This window comes from Odontesthes bonariensis, chromosome 21 (genome assembly GCF_027942865.1).
Source record: "Odontesthes bonariensis isolate fOdoBon6 chromosome 21, fOdoBon6.hap1, whole genome shotgun sequence".
NCBI lineage: Eukaryota > Metazoa > Chordata > Actinopteri > Atheriniformes > Atherinopsidae > Odontesthes > Odontesthes bonariensis.
Window position 1 is genome coordinate 26865870 of NC_134526.1, and position 12944 is coordinate 26878813.

Consider the following 12944-nt stretch of genomic DNA (forward strand, 5'->3'; position numbering starts at 1 on the left):
TGGGGAACTCCATGACTTACTCTGGTGTGTGAGGAAGATTCTTCATTTACAAGAACAAACTGAAATCTATCAGATAAATATGACTTAAACCAGCCTAATGCAGTTCCTTTAATCCCAATAACATGTTCAAGTCTGTGTAATAAGATACTGTGATCGACCGTATCAAATGCAGCACTGAGATCCAACAGGACAAGCACAGACACAAGTCCGCTATCAGAGGCTAAGAGGAGATCATTGGTAACTTTCAGCAGTGCAGTTTCTGTGCTATGATGCACTCTGAATCCTGACTGAAACTCTTCAAACAGATTATTTCTGTGTAAGTGATCACAAAGCTGAGCTGCAACTATTTTTTCAAGAACTTTAGACATAAAAGGGAAATTGGATATAGGTCTATAATGAGCCAACACTTCTGAATCTGAATATGACACCTGAAAGTATTTTATCTGCACTCTTCACTTTTTAATTAATTAATGATTATTTTAATGGGTTTTAAATTTCTTTCTTTTTTAATTTCTTTCTTTTATTTTTTTTATTCCTTTTAAATGGTTTTATTGCCTTCTTGTGATTTTATGTAGCTGTAAAGCACTTTGAATTGCCCTGTGTATGAATTGTGCTCTATAAATAAAATTGCCTTGCCTTGCCTTACATGGTCCTACTGATTTCCTTCTTCTTGGCTTGATACGTGACATTAGTCCTGTACATGGTCCCACTCATTTCCCTACTCATTTCCTTCTTCTTGGCTTGATACCTGACATTAGTCCTGTACATGGTCCTATTCATTTCCTTGACACTCTGTCTATGTAACCTATATTTCAATTTACTCATAGCCTTATGCTTTTCCTCATACAAACTATTTCGAGCATAATTTCTTTTACTTCTTTCCTTCTGCATTTCCTTCCGCCAAAGCTTTCCTGTATATGTAAACACTCTTTGTCTTGCCTGTTCTGCAGGTTGCTCGTTAAATACATACGGTGTTTGGTGTCTGAAATTGTATCCATCACATGTCTGCACTTTACAATAACCATAACACGCCTGTGTTTCAGGCTGTTGAACACACACTACGTTTTCAGAATGGTTACCATTGCAATTCTTTACATAAACTGCCTGTTTGGAGCATTGATGTTTGTGACAACCATATTCAAGCCAACGGTCATTGTGAAGAATCTTAAATTCTATTCTGAATTTAACAGGGAGCCAATGAAGAGAAGCTAAAACTGGAGAAATATGAGCGCTGCTGTTAGTTCTCATCAGATCTCTGGCTGCAGCATTTTGGATCAGCTAGAGGCTTTTCAGAGAATATGTGGGACAGCCCAATAATAAAGAATTACAGTAATCCAATCCTGAAGTAACACAAGCATGGAGCAGTTTTTCTGCATCACTCTGAGACAAGATTTTCCTGATTTTAAAAATATTATGAAGATGAAAGAAGGCAGTCCTAGAAACCTGTTTTATATGCGAGTCAAATGATAAATTCTGGTCAAAAAAGGTTTAGATTATTCCACTATTTTATTTTCACCATCAAACTGTTCAACCAGGATTTCTGCAACTGGCTTTCGCCTAAACTATATTTTGCTTTAAAAATGTGAACAGAGATTTGTTCCAACCTTTTCACACTGATAAACACTCCTTTGCACTATTTCCTACCACTTAACCCTTGTATGGTCTTCACTTTTGGGACCCTCTGGTGTCCCTCAGGACAAATTGACCCGGGACATATTTGGGGCTTTAAAACAATTTTAACAATACATTTTATTTCATAAACCATTAACATATTGTCTTTATCTCAATTTCAAACAACTGAGATGATATATATGTTTAATGAATACAATCAGTCTACACTGGAACACAATTAACAATGGAAATGTGACTACTCTTTTTGCCATAAGCAGGCACGTGCAGTGGGAGGGCCAGAGGTTGCAGGAGCACCTGCCCCTTTGGTCCTTTATGCCCAGAGTACCCTTTTGCCAAAATTTTTTATTTTTTTTTACAATTGTGTGTGAGGAAGTCTGTCTGTGTGGCCCAAAATAATAATGATACTACAAAATAATAATAATTTAGATCTACCCTCGGTCAATCACATAATCCACAGAAACTTGCCCTCACTGCCCTGACGTGCCCAAACCACTTGCCCTGCAGCTCGCAATGCTAAGCTGCAGACAGAGAGACCACGACTGACGATCTGATGAGTAGGTTTTGCAGCAATATTTGTTTGTTCACGTCACGGTGTATTCTTGCAAGATGACTGACAAAGTTAGTGAAGAGAGCAGCATCCTGTGTGTGTGCGTCTGACTCTGCAAACACTCTCATAAGTTATAGCCGCTAATTAAAGGTCCCATGGCATGAAAATTTCACTTTCAGAGGTTTTTGAGCCTTAAAATGAGTTTCTCTAGCCTCCTTAAGTCACCCCAGTGAGTAGAAATTGCGAAATGTATTCACAGAGCAGTACAGCATTTCCTCCGTGTTTTGAACAGAGCGCCTCCAAGTGTCTCGTTGACTCAAGGCTCCTGGTATGACGTCATGCCAGGATAGAGCTCATCAAAATTTCCCACCCCCTCTCTCCGCCACGCCCTCTGTCTCCACCCACTGCTGGTAAACTACCTGTATCTTACCCGCCCAACTCATGTGGAGTAGACAGAGACTCGCCACGACTTAAAGTTCCCATGGCATGGTATAGTAGCGGCGCTTTAAATGGGCTTTCAGAGGCTTCAGGATGTTATACCCCCAGGCGTTCTCAAAATTCACCCGAAAAACGCAGATTTGGCCTCTTAGAAGAAAGCCGCATTTCAGCGCTCTCTCCAGTGCCCTGTTTTCCTAATGAGAAGCAAGGAGGAGCGCGAGGGGTGTGTCATGGCTGAATGGGGGCGTGTCTGATTCTCTGTTTTGGCTAGTAGGAAAAAAAAATAGAAATGGCAGGTGAGCAAACCATCGTGCCAATCGCCTTCGACCCGGAATCGGACCCTGAAGCCGAGGCGCAGGCAGTTCAGCAACAAACTGCAGATCAGCAGCGGCTTCAGCAAAATGTCTCAGAATGGTGAGTTTGAAATGTTATGTCTGGAAACGTTTATGGTTGGGTCGGTCCGAACCACTGAGGTGCGCAGATATAGCAGTCGCTTAGCCTACGGTAGCCTAATTAGAGCAGAAATTGTAGTCACTACATCAGGACTACCTAAAATATTATTTTTGCTTACAAAACGTATAAGTTCCCAACTTATTTTGCAATGTGGACACGTATTTGCAGTGCTAACATTAGTGAGTATGGCTGCTGGCATCTCAGTCTCTACACCAAGTAACTTTCTCAATGTCGCCTTGCATTGTACAACAGTAACACTGCCAAAGTATTTCCCATAGTACACATTGCCAACATGCAAATGATTCTCCACCCAGTGTTGACATAAGGGGAGCGATTTATAACCAAGTTTTCTAGACAAAAAGGTTTACATGCTGTAATATACTAAAAAACCATACCCCATCATATCCTGACCAGGTGCTGGATCCAAAGTGTAACTACACGAAGTGAAACTTATGCTACAGATTTCTGTGTACACCTTTTTAGTAGCCTGTCTTCACTGGGAACAGCCAGCTGTTCGTTGCCCATGTAGTTATACAGTAACCTATGGCATGCAAAAAACATGATAGTATTCTGACCAGCATGTAATTATTCTCCATGCTCACCTGTTAGCTCATTTACTTGCCACTGAAGATGTTTCATTGTTATATTTGCCGGCATTACCTGAAAACAGAATATCATTACACTGCCTTTTTTTTTAAATAATAGGTGTCAATGTGGAATTTGCGAGATAATGCCCACAGAAAGGGAGAATAGATGCTGCATGGAGATCCCTCAGGTAACACTGTAAACATTTGGATCTACCTGTTTGGCAGTTTACGCCTGAGAAGAACGCATCGGTAAGCGTTGTAAAATAATCACTCATAGCCACATACATAGAGTTTACAGTACACCCACCCAACAGAGCCTGATAATTCAACTATGCAGACAGTATGAAGAGTGTTTGTAGATTTATTTACAAGACATTATTAAAACACAATCAAGAATAATCCATAGGAATATGTAAATATGTACAACATAGCAATAACAGAAGAACAACAACATTCTCTGCAAGTGTAATTTTTTCTATCTGTTCTTCCAGGCGCTTCAGGTATTTGGCCTACAGGCAGTTCGTGGCGTGGTGCTGGGGCTTTTTGGGTCGCCGGATCAGAGTGGTCATTCCTGCCTGTGTGGTCCTGCGTATCCGTGCCGAGTATCCCGATGATGAAGGACACTGCACCGGGTTTAGACTGCCTCGCATGTGAAAAATTAGGTCCATCAGGACATCCACATTCCCTTTTCACACAGAACATTCATACACACTGTACACGCACAACATTTGTATATTTCAGTTAGTCATTTGTACATTTCAATGTTTATTTATATATTTATATTTGTTCTATATATATATTTATGTTTGTTTAATTTATATTTCTCACATTTTTTGTATTCCTATTTGTTGGAATTAACCTCAGTAAATTTGATAAAGGCAAAAGTAGTTGGACTTGAATTCTTGAACTTTTGAGGTCTTACCAAAGGTTGGCTTAGTCTTTTGACGTTTGACTGTGCACTCTCCCTTCTTGGATTTGGGAAAGGAGATTTTGAAGAGAGGTACACCGTCTGCTGTCTGGGCCTGTGGTCGGTTCGCATTTTCATTAAAGTGGATCGCCGCCAAGTACAGTCTGAAAGTACAAGAAACAATGTGTAAACGGTGTTTCTCACAGAATTTTCATTTGTCATGGTGGTGGGGGTTAGCTGGTAGAGACACATGCATCATCATGGGAGAGCATATGAAAAGCTCTTTTCCAAAATGCTATAGAAGCTGTTCTTATTACTTTTTTTTTTTAAATCTGATTTCAAGCATCAGGAAACTGATATCAGCTGAGATAGCATTTGAAACATTTAAATGCTGCTATTAATGGTAGTAACAAATAAAACAACATTTTTGAAAGTAGGTATAAAACATTTTGGAAAAAGCTTTTCATATATTGTGAAGTTTCATAGGAACTATGATCTGAAAACCCCCTAAAAGTATACATTTTTTGGTAAATCAAATATAAATTACATTCACAAGACAATCTTTTCAGGGGACCTGGTCTAGGTGTTTTGTGCCTTACAGTGCTGGAGAAACCCGGCTCAATAATGACATTTCAGACAAAAACTTTCAACAACTACAAGGTAAAACATCTCACCTGCAAAGCATTCCAATATAAGGAAAGACAACATTCTTCGGTGTGGCTGCAGTCCTATTTACAGACAATGGGCTCAGTCTGGCAGGCAGCATCCCTGGTCCGGGATGTCTGGACGTGAGCACTTGATGTGCTGGCCAGTGAAGAGTGAAAGTGAACCTGATGCAGACAGAGAGCACACATCTCATGGTTCGAAAGCTGAGCATTACACTCGTGATAAACTGACGTGTCACGACAGATTTGAAGTCAAAACTGTGTTCAAATTGACAGATACATAATGGTGTATGTTCGAGGGACGTCAGCAAACGTTTGCTAAACATCCTTCACCCAGCCACAACACCCGATCGCGTATCACACACGAAAGACGTAGAAACGACTCGACGTTAAAAAAAAAAAAAAAAAAAGTCACCAAACCGTAACAAATGCTTACAAAATATAAAGTCACCAATCTAAAGAAAGACTTACAAAATATGAATTGTTATCGTCGGGCGTCATTTTCCGTGTAACAGACGTATCTAGCCGCAGAACATAACTAGACTTGCTTACCTAAGTATTCATGCTTTATGTAGTCCCCTACACGTAAGATACTTGGTCAAAAGACAAATGTCTTGTTTTACAACCAATTTTCCAAATCTAACCAGTTTAACAGAGTATTGGTTTTGTAGCGCAGTGTAGGTTTCATGGATAAATACCTCCACAGCTAATGTTGGCTAGTTAGCTGTCACCCATAAAGTGCTAGCGGCTACAAATAATTATGACTTACTTGATCGGTGTGGGTAGCTGATGGACCGGCAAGGCTTGGCACTGATCCAGACTTCAGGTGTAGGGTTGTGAATAGCCTGGGAATTCCCATGCTGCTTTGCGCTCGATTTCATTCTCACTGCAAAGTCAGCCTGGAAACCACCGCCCTTATTTTTGCCAGAGTTTGGGAACCAATCACAGAACGGGGGGGGCAGCAAGACGATGACAACATCTATGCGCTACACCGAAGCTTGTAGAGCGTTAATCCAACATGACAGCGGACACAACGTTACCGTTCAATGCAGCCTTAGAAAGTGTTTCGGAGTAGATTCACCCTAGGGTCATTTGAACCGTGACATCCAGCCAAGTAGCCCACCCGAAGTTTTTCCTATATTGGCTGAACATCAGCTGAGTTACTGAGTTATCCCGAATAGCTTAGTACAAGCGCTAACGGACCCTGGCAGTATCTCCAAAATTACCACACTAAAATCACATGTCATGACACCAAACTTCTACAGTAGTACAAATATGGTCTGTACTCACAAAACGATGCATTTGGAAGTTTGTACATAGTCCAGGAGTTTATTATTATCATCAACACAAGCCTGATAGCTTTTCTGCTGCTAAAGCTTCGTCGACGTCACTTCTGGGAGCTGGGAGCTTCAAAGTAAGATGAGGGTTGATCTACTACTGTAGACAATAAAGCAAGGCTGCTCAATTTCTCCATTATTAAAATAAATTCACAACTCTACAACATAAAAATTCATGTAGAATATAGCATATAGGCCTACTTTGTTGTCAATTTAAGTAGCTTAGAGCGCAAGTTTACTTTTATTTTACTTTTTTTTCTTCTTCCTCGTCGAATTTCTGTCGTCATCTGGTATAAGTGATACAATTGGCTATGAATCGCGCGCAAAGCAGCATGGGAAGAACCTGACGTCATTTGATAGACATTCGTAGCGCCCAATAAACGGCTCTAGGCATTCGTAAACCACGCCTCAAATACGAGAAAATGCACACCTAGTTCCCAGACCACCATCTCATCGAGATTGTGGATGCGTCAGCCAGGCTAGGTTGTGAAAGCATTCCTCTGAAATGTGTCGCGCAAACACTGACGCTCTTTGGAACATGCATGGGCACCCGTACCTCTAATGAAATTAGCCATTCCGTTTTCAAAGGGACAGAGGATGGAAGCGGAAACATATTCTTCTCTTCATCTTCACATCCTGGCACAGTACATTTCGCATGGTAAAGTCGTTTGGAAGCCATTGCTGTATCTTCTGTGACTGTCTTAGGTTGTGGCGAGTCTCGGTCTACGCCACATGAGTTGGGCGGGTAAGATACAGGTAGTTTACCAGCAGTGGGTGGAGACAGAGGGCGTGGCGGAGAGAGGGGGTGGGAAATTTTGATGAGCTCGCCAGGAGCCTTGAGTCAACGAGACAATTCGAGGCGCTCTGTTCAAAACATGGAGGAAATGCTGTACTGCTCAGTGAATACATTTCGCAATTTCTACTCACTGGGGTGACTAAAGGAGGCTAGAGAAACTCATTTTAAGGCTCAAAAACCTCTGAAAGTGAAATTTTCATGCCATGGGACCTTTAAGACAGTCACAGAAGATACAGCAATGGCTTCCAAACGACGTTACCATGCGAAATGTACTGTGCCAGGATGTGAAGATGAAGAGAAGAATCTGTTTCCGCTTCCATCCTCTGTCCCTTTGAAAACGGAATGGCTAATTTCATTTAGAGGGACAGGTGCCCATGCATGTTCCAAAGAGCGTCAGTGTTTGCGCGACACATTTCAGAGGAATGATTTCACAACTTGGGACAGTACAGGGCAGGTTTTGCCCTACACCTGAAGTTGAAGCCTGGATCAGTGCCAAGCCTTGCCGGTCCATCAGCTACCCACACCGATCAAGTAAGTCATAATTATTTGCTAGCCGCTAGCACTTTATGGGTACCAGCTAACTAGCCAACATTAGCTGTGGAGGTATTTATCCATGAAACCTACACTGCGCTACAAAACCAATACTCTGTTAAACTGGTTAGATTTGGAAAATTGGTTGTAAAACAAGACATTTGTCTTTTGACCAATACAGCATGAATACTTAGGTAAGCAAGTCTAGTTATGTTCTGCGGCTAGATACGTCTGTTACACGGAAAATGACCCCCGGCGATAACAATTCATATTTTGTAAGCCTTTCTTTAGATTGGTGACTTTATATTTTGAAAGCATTTGTTACGGTTTGGTGACTTTTTTTTTAACGTCGAGTCGTTTCTGCGTCTGTGTGATATGCGATCGGGTGTTGTGGCTGGGTGAAGGGTGTTTAGCAAACATTTGCTGACTTCCCTCGAACATACACCATTATGTATCTGTCAATTCGAACACAGTTTTGACTTCAAATCTGTCGTGACACGTCAGTTTATCACGAGTGTAATGCTCGGCTTTCGAACCATGAGATGTGTGCTCTCTGTCTGCATCAGGTTCACTCTTCACTGGCCAGCACATCAAGTGCTCACATCCAGACATCCCGGAGCAGGGATGCTGCCTGCCAGACTGACCCCATTGTCACTAGGACTGCAGCCACACCGAAGAATGTTGTCTTTCTTTATATTGGAATGCTTTGCAGGTGAGATGTTTTACCTTGTAGTTGTTGAAAGTTTTTGTTGTCTGAAATGTCATAATTGAGCCGGGTTTCTCCAGCACTACAAGGCACAAAACACCTAGACCAGGTCCCCTGAAAAGATTGTCTTGTGAATGTAATTTATATTTGATTTACCAAAAAATGTATACTTTTAGGGAGTTTTCAGATCATAGTTCCTATGAAACTTCACAATATATGAAAAGCTTTTTCCAAAATGTTTTTTACCTACTTTCAAAAATATTGTTTTATTTGTTACTACCATTAAAAGCAGCATTTAAATGTTTCAAATGCCATCTCAGCTGATATCACTTTCCTGATGCTTGAAATCAGATTTAAAAAAAAAAGTAATAAAAACAGCTTCTGTAGCATTTTGGAAAAGAGCTTTTCATATGCTCTCCCATGATGATGCATGTGTCTCTACCAGCTAACCCCCACCACCATGACAAATGAAAATTCTGTGAGAAACACCGTTTACACATTGTTTCTTGTACTTTCAGACTGTACTTGGCGGCGATCCACTTTAATGAAAATGCAAACCGACCACAGGCCCAGACAGCAGACGGTGTACCTCTCTTCAAAATCTCCTTTCCCAAATCCAAGAAGGGAGAGTGCACAGTCAAACGTCAAAAGACTAAGCCAACCTTTGGTAAGACCTCAAAAGTTCAAGAATTCAAGTCCAACTACTTTTGCCTTTATCAAATTTACTGAGGTTAATTCCAACAAATAGGAATACAAAAAATGTGAGAAATAGAAATCTAAACAAACATAAATATATATATAGAACAAATATAAATATATAAATAAACATTGAAATGTACAAATGACTAACTGAAATATACAAATGTTGTGCGTGTACAGTGTGTATGAATGTTCTGTGTGAAAGGGTATGTGGATGTCCTGATGGACCTAATTTTTCACACGAGGCAGTCTAAACCCGGTGCAGTGTCCTTCATCATCGGGATACTCGGCACGGATACGCAGGACCACACAGGCAGGAATGACCACTCTGATCCGGCGACCCAAAAAGCCCCAGCACCACGCCACGAACTGCCTGTAGGCCAAATACCTGAAGCGCCTGGAAGAACAGATAGAAAAAATTACACTTGCAGAGAATGTTGTTGTTCTTCTGTTATTGCTATGTTGTACATATTTACATATTCCTATGGATTATTCTTGATTGTGTTTTAATAATGTCTTGTAAATAAATCTACAAACACTCTTCATACTGTCTGCATAGTTGAATTATCAGGCTCTGTTGGGTGGGTGTACTGTAAAGTCTTATGTATGTGGCTATGAGTGATTATTTTACAACGCTTACCGATGGGTTCTTCTCAGGCGTAAACTGCCAAACAGGTAGATCCAAATGTTTACAATGTTACCTGAGGGATCTCCATGCAGCATCTATTCTCCCTTTCTGTGGGCATTATCTCGCAAATTCCACATTGACACCTATTATTTAAAAAAAAAAGGCAGTGTAATGATATTCTGTTTTCAGGTAATGCCGGCAAATATAACAATGAAACATCTTCAGTGGCAAGTAAATGAGTTAACAGGTGAGCATGGAGAATAATTACATGCTGGTCAGAATACTATCATGTTTTTTGCATGCCATAGGTTACTGTATAACTACATGGGCAACGCACAGCTGGCTGTTCCCAGTGAAGACAGGCTACTAAAAAAGGTGTACACAGAAATATGTGGCATAGGTTTCATTCCGTGTAGTTACACTTTGGATCCAGCACCTGGTCAGGATATGATGAGGTATGTTTTTTTTTTTTTAGTATATTACAGCATGTAAACCTTTTTGTCTAGAAAACTTGGTTATAAATCGCTCCCCTTATGTCAACACTGGGTGGAGAATCATTTGCATGTTGGCAATGTGTACTATGGGAAATACTTTGGCAGTGTTACTGTTGTACAATGCAAGGCGACATTGAGAAAGTTACTTGGTGTAGAGACTGAGATGCCAGCAGCCATACTCACAAATGTTAGCACTGCAAATACGTGCCCACATTGCAAAATAAGTTGGGAACTTATACGTTTTGTAAGCAAAAATAACATTTTAGGTAGTCCTGATGTAGTGACTACAATTTCTGCTCTAATTAGGCTACAGTAGGCTAAGCCACTGCTATATCTGCGCACCTCAGTGGTTCGGACCGACCCAACTATAAACGTTTCCAGACATAACATTTCAAACTCACCATTCTGAGACGTTTTGCTGAAGCCGCTGCTGATCTGCAGTTTGTTGCTGAACTGCCTGCGCCTCGGCTTCAGGGTCCGATTCCGGGTCGAAGGCGAACAGTACGATGGTTTGCTCACCTGCCATTTCTATTTTTTTTTTTTTCCTACTAGCAGGCAGCTAACATGCGCGGAGCCAAAACAGAGAATCAGACACGCCCCCATTCAGCCATGACACACCCCTCGCGCTCCTCCTTGCTTCTCATCAGGAAAACGGCACTGGAGAGAGCGCTGAAATGCGGCTTTCTTCTAAGAGGCCAAATCTGCGTTTTTCGGGTGAATTTTGAGAACGCCTGGGGGTATAACATCCTGAAGCCTCCGAAAGCCCATTTAAAGCGCCGCTACTATACCATGCCATGGGAACTTTAAAGCTGCGGTCGGCAACTTTTTTTTAGTCATATTAGCTTGAACTGTCATGGGATTCTGGAAGTAGAATATTAAATAGGCTGTTTAGAAAAAATAACGAATTCTGTAGCTCCCTCTGAAGCCTGTAATCATGCTTGCAAAAACCGAGCGCTCCCGGCTGTTTTTAACCAATCAAGTTAGGGTGGAGGAATCCTACCTGTCAATCACAGCTTGTGCACACGCTGCTGAGCGTGAGTCTGCCCCAGCTTGTGTGCGCTCACACTGGTGTGAACTCACGTGCACAACCTCGTCCACAGAGGGGGAGGGGTTTGGGGGGCGATTCGGAGCTTGTTAGAGGTTGGGGGAGGGACCTGAAAGTTGTATCAGTTCGAATTTTCCGACTTTAGACTCGCAATTTTGAAAACCTGCCGACTGCAGCTTTAAGCACACACAGCGTGCTGAGGGAGAAAAGTATTTCTGTATGCCTGTATGTATGGAATCTTTTTGTTTCTATATATTTCTTTTGTCATAGGCAAAGTGCATTGGAGAGATGTATAATTTTACTATCAAGTGAGTTGCAATGTTTTTCCTACATGTATGTTTATAGAGTTACCGCCACCTGTTGGTGCTTGGAAAAGTCTTTTTTTCTCAACAATTCGTGTTTGATCGAACTCCTCCTACATATTTAATGCTAACAGCTCCAAACTTGGCCAGGTTACTCTTAAAACATGCTGAAAGAATCATTGAGAAACCTTTCCAAACTCTGAACAATGTGGGCGTGGCCAGGCGATAAAAATCTTGTGATGTTGTTTGTGATATGAAAGCCTTATCATCAGTGGTGTAGTCTACGTTGAACGCAGGTATACGGCGTATGCCCACCTCTTTTTTGGGGGGATTTCCGTATACCTACCTAAAATGCTCTGTATACCCACTTAAAATTCGTTTTTCAATATTTAGAATAGCACAGCCACGTTTCATCAACTACCACTTCTCATGGAAGCCTTGTTATAATTTAACAATACAACGACAACACTTCAGAATAGCATTCATTCGGAAATTGCGGCAGTCAATCAATCTCCCAGGGATTCACTATCAGTGTTTTGACAATAACGTCCCATAGAAACTCTTCTTCTTTGTATTAGTTGAAAGCGGTGATTCTCTAACGCACAACAGCGCCTCCTATAGGAGTGGAAGGTGGAAAACTAAAATGGATGTGTGTGTATATATATATTTTTTTATGTATATTACATATATAAACGAATGTAATACATATATATATATGTTACAATTAATTAATTCTGACAGCCCATGTGTATATATTAATATATAAAACAACCTGTCTCAAGATGTGATGGTGTTCTGCTGCTTTAAAATAATCACTCTGTTAGGCCTGGCTCTATGAGGGATGAGTACAAAGATTAAGTGCCACAGGGAGTCCCATTGCCACTGAGATACACAGCACACAGTCCACACAATCAAATTGAGTTTATGATGTCCCTCATCCTGTCCCTCATGCATGCAAGGGGCAGGTAAGTGCAAAGCTGCGACCCCACAAACATGTTTGTCCCTTAACACAGCATTATAAATGTGCTGTTACCAGAATGGCAACGACCAAGTCGTAGTGCACTATTAAAAGCCCTGTGTTATGTCATAGTATTGTAGTACTATGGTACTTAACTTTTCAATGACTATTACAGCGCGCCACTGGAGGTACGGCGTGCATTAAGGGGCTACCATTGGT

The 12944-nt window shown here is 41.1% G+C and overlaps 2 long non-coding RNA genes across 2 annotated transcripts; one reads left to right on the top strand and one right to left on the bottom strand.

Annotated features, from left to right (window-relative positions):
• Positions 1-7572: 7572 nt before the first annotated feature.
• Positions 7573-9779, top strand: LOC142371533 (uncharacterized). Its single transcript, XR_012768058.1, has 4 exons — positions 7573-7893; positions 8460-8605; positions 9118-9266; positions 9479-9779. It is a non-coding gene; the product is annotated as an uncharacterized LOC142371533 (long non-coding RNA).
• Positions 9584-10971, bottom strand: LOC142371534 (uncharacterized). The gene is made up of 3 exons (XR_012768059.1): positions 10822-10971; positions 9939-10069; positions 9584-9695 (listed from the first exon to the last, which is right to left on the bottom strand). It is a non-coding gene; the product is annotated as an uncharacterized LOC142371534 (long non-coding RNA).
• Positions 10972-12944: the final 1973 nt, after the last annotated feature.